Source organism: Malurus melanocephalus, unplaced genomic scaffold (genome assembly GCF_030028575.1).
Source record: "Malurus melanocephalus ecotype Western Australia unplaced genomic scaffold, MMel_1.1 scaffold_46, whole genome shotgun sequence".
NCBI lineage: Eukaryota > Metazoa > Chordata > Aves > Passeriformes > Maluridae > Malurus > Malurus melanocephalus.
In genome coordinates this window covers 2,141,544-2,145,583 of record NW_026623278.1, presented here as the reverse complement: position 1 = coordinate 2,145,583, position 4,040 = coordinate 2,141,544, and the positions used below count along the sequence as shown (strand labels likewise).

Here is a 4,040-nt window from a genome sequence, read left to right as displayed (position 1 = left end):
CGTGCCAAAGAAGTGACTGTTCTATACCTCTGTACACAGAAAAATAGATTTTTCCACAAGTATATTTCAAACTGTGGAATATTTGAACTACAGCCCAAGTAATTACCTGAGCAGTCTACTGGGAATGTACATATTAGAACAAGTTGTAGAATAATCTCTTCCAAACAGCTATTAAAAACAAAGTTACAGATCCTGGGCCAGATCCTCAGCTGTTACAAATTGGTGGCTGTTACAAGTCTGACTTCATGTGTGCAAAGTTTCAGCTCCAAGAGAAGTTTTACAGTAAAGCTACAAACTCCTGAAAAATAAAGTTCAGAGTAGAAGCACAGGTGGTATTCACACCATCTCCTTCAAATTCCTTCAGGCATTTAGCCTGGCTGCTCTGAATCATGCCTGCCTYCTGTACACTGGCAGTTTGAGGAACCTGGGTTCCTCCAAACTGCACCATAACAGATGACTAAAGTAAAATCAGACATTGCAAATGCCCTGAATACCATAGAAAGGTCATGTCTTCTGTCAGTATAACTGAATTGTTAGAGAGACTGCTTTCAAAAGAAAAAAAAAAAAAAAAAAAAAAGCCATTTCATTGTAAAGGTTGTGCTTATTTGCAAAAAGCAAATCAGTTGTGGCTCCAATTTCTGCATCACTTTCTAATTTCTCTGGGATTCTCTTAATTAAAAAGTATCTTGAATATTGTCTTGCTGTCTATAATAAGAAAGATTCTTATTTTCTTCTTTAATGACAGTCTAAATCTGGTGTAGTAACCAACTGACTAACACAGGGAAATCCCAATCTTTCAGCTCCATTGTATAATTTATACAATATGTTCAACACTTTCCCACATAATAAACGTGGGAATCCCTTACAACCAGTCCAAGGTCTGAGGTTTTTTGTATGAATCATGTTCGCTGCATCCTGGCTTAACCACACCCCCAACTACTTCTGCTGGGAGCCAAAGAGTTACTGCAATCACCACTGGTAGGAGATACCATGTGCAAAGGCATTATTTATGGCAGGATGTAGTGAAGATGAGAGACAGAGACTGATAACTTTATCKCAGGGGTTACCTGGGAACCTGCTCTAGGTCTATTTAAAAGAGTAACTTTAAATAATGAATAAACTAAGAGATATTATCATTCAAATATTACTTCTTGCTATGACAAATCTTTCATGTAACCTTTAGCCAGGTTCTGTTTATTTAAGCTGCTGCTCATTTGAATAGTTTGGGAAAGAAGTGCTTTCACTGTACCTGTTATTCAATTTGACAGTTCTTTGCAACATGGGAGAGTCATGTTTGAACTTGCACGGAGAAGTGTCATTGTCTTGTCTTTGGAAAAGATATTCAAGATCCCTCAGATAATGTTCACATGCATTTAGCCTCCCCGACTGGAAAATTAATGTCTGGCAGAAGGTTTTATGTAAGGGAGAAGGCAAATGACAACAGGTTGTCCCATTATTAATGCAAAACTGGAAATTTTAATCAGCCATCAAAAGCTAATGTATAGTTTCTGAGTTGTGCTCAGTACTGTGACAAGCCTGTAACAYAGATGTCTCCACTGTACATTTATTCCTGTTGCTTAGAGCCCTCATAGATGCACAAACATGGTACAAGCATAATCACCTCTTGGTCTTTTCTCTGTCAGACATATTTCACTTCTTTTATACTGTGTTCTCAGATGAATCCCAGCTCCACCCATTGCAATCAGGAACAAGAGTTTGTTAAGGCTTTAGGCATCAGCTCAAATCTGACCACCTGACTTGGAATTTTGTTCTGAATCATCCTCCAGAGGAACCTCCTAAATACACACCTGTCTGGTGACTCCAGAGGGAACCAAATCTAAAGGCCAGTCCGTTAACTCAGCCACCTAGGTCAGAAATTGGACTGTGAATCTTAAATAAAGCCACTCAGTTTTAGGGGGGTAAAAGATAAAGAGCAGAAAAAGTTTTGTGCCACATTTGTAAGAGTGAGCATTTTCCTTTCACTAGAGCTAGTTTTTGAAGCGAGAGGAGGAATTCATGAAAGGAATTGTTTTTGCACTATGATGCAAAGATGCACCAGTCACAATTCAGCCACTTGTTCTGTTGAGTATTGCGAGTTTGCCATGTCTGCATTCACTGTGTGAAGCAACGAAGTCAGAAATAGGGATCCCGAGTATGGTTCTTATCTACATCACTGATTCAGTTTGTAATATTAAGCAAGACAAGTAAGTGGTGTCAGGTAGGCATCACAGGTTTTCCCACATCACAGAAATGCTGTTTGGCTGAATTAATTTATGCTTATGAAGCACTTAAACTTTTCTTGAGAAGTCAATGTAGTAGTATGAAAAGGAGTTTCTCACAGGTTCCAGAGGCGCTGGGATCCAGAGGAACTGTRGCAATTAATCAGCAGCCTTAGAGACTGAGAGCACTGTGCCTCTCTGAAAGACAAGCATACACAAAAGTTAAGAAATTGTTTATTCCAGCCGTAATAGGAAACTTTTGTATATAATTTCCCGCTTACTCAGAGGCACTTTAACATCTGTCAGGCCAGGCCCAGCACTTAGCACACAGATCTGAGGACAGAAACACATGCCCCATTTCCTGAGAGCAGCTCACCCGCCACGGCTGCCAGACTCAGGGACTGCGCATAAGACACCAGGCTCAGTTCCACCAGTGTGTAGTTAGGCTTCRTGGACCAAATCCAAATCTGTGCAGGTGTAAATGAGAGCCACACAATCTGTTCCATGCCTTTAATAAAATTTCAGTTCTGATTACATGGCACTCTCTTCCTTTTAATCATTCAAGAAGGAATAAGGACTCAACTCAAAAGCTAGTTGCCTTCTATTCCTTGCTTCTTTGAGGCATGCAGTATTTCAATCAGCATCCTTATCAACAGCCCCAAACATCATTCCCATCCCCTTCCCATTCAGACAGTGCCAGTCAGGTCAAACAGGAATCACCACAAMATTTAGAGTTGTTCAGGGAAAGTGTGTTTAGGGGATCCATACTTCTTTTTCACATCCCTTATTTCAGTCAAAATTTCTTCAAGCTCTGCAATAGAAAAGCTGCATCCTTCACCCAACCACCAACCCACTCTTCTTTCTTGTACTTAATCACAAATCCTATTCATTGAGTTGTTCTTTCTCYGGGGTTTATACACCTGTGCTCCTCTCCACTTTTACTCATAATCTTTGAGCATCTGGTAACATCCAACGCTGCCAAATTTTCCTGTGAGAGCAAGCATGCTCAGAGGCCAATAGTGACAATAATCACTRTAGCAGACAATTTCAAATATTGTAAGTTCCTCTTACACAACAGGGACTGCTTTCCCAGCCCACAGGGAAAAAAATAAAAACTGAAAAATCTTAGAACTATCAAAAAATATGTATTTTAAGCTAGTCAGAAAAACTAATGCAGTGGTCTTAATTTTTATTCTTTAGACMTACAAACGCCTACATGCTTTCACACATCTATACTTCAGAACACTTTATCACTTCAGTCATAATTTAGAATTTTTAAAAGATGTGCAATGCAAGGCATTGCAACAGATTTCAGYTCATTTCTATCACCCAAAGAGTCTGGAAGCATAAGCAATGTTGTATTCCTTATCTGCTGTATTTCCTTGTCTCCTTTTGCACCCTGACAGAGGATTAATCACCTGATGGGAATACCACAGACTGCAGAGATCTGGTGGGAAATATATTTCTGAATGACTTCACACCAGTCAGAAGTTCATGATGTCTATGATTTATTGTCTCTAGTGAATTTCTCATTGCTTTTGAGAATTTAAACTAGTTCAGCTGCTCCTAGTGATGAGGCACAGAATGCAAATACAAGGCCACAATAACTCTGTGAAGCTCATATTTGGAAAGCAGCTTTTCCAAAGTACGCAGAGAAATTATGACTTTAGACCTAAGTAGAAGAGCAACTTACTTTTCAGCTGTTTCCACATTCTTTCCTGGCTTTGCTGTAAAGACTTATACATAGCAAAGAAAAAAAAAAAAAAAAAAAAAAAAAAAAAAAAGGTACAAAAAGGAACATAGAGAGAAAAAAAAATGAAA

The 4,040-nt window shown here is 39.0% G+C and overlaps 1 long non-coding RNA gene across 1 annotated transcript in view; it reads right to left on the bottom strand.

The window, feature by feature from the left end:
- Positions 1-563: 563 nt before the first annotated feature.
- The window catches only part of LOC130572955 (uncharacterized), a 6,793-nt gene continuing 3,316 nt past the window's right edge, over positions 564-4,040 (bottom strand). The window contains exon 3 of the long non-coding RNA XR_008965280.1: positions 564-2,417. This is a non-coding gene — a long non-coding RNA (uncharacterized LOC130572955). The remainder of the gene's footprint in view (positions 2,418-4,040) is intronic.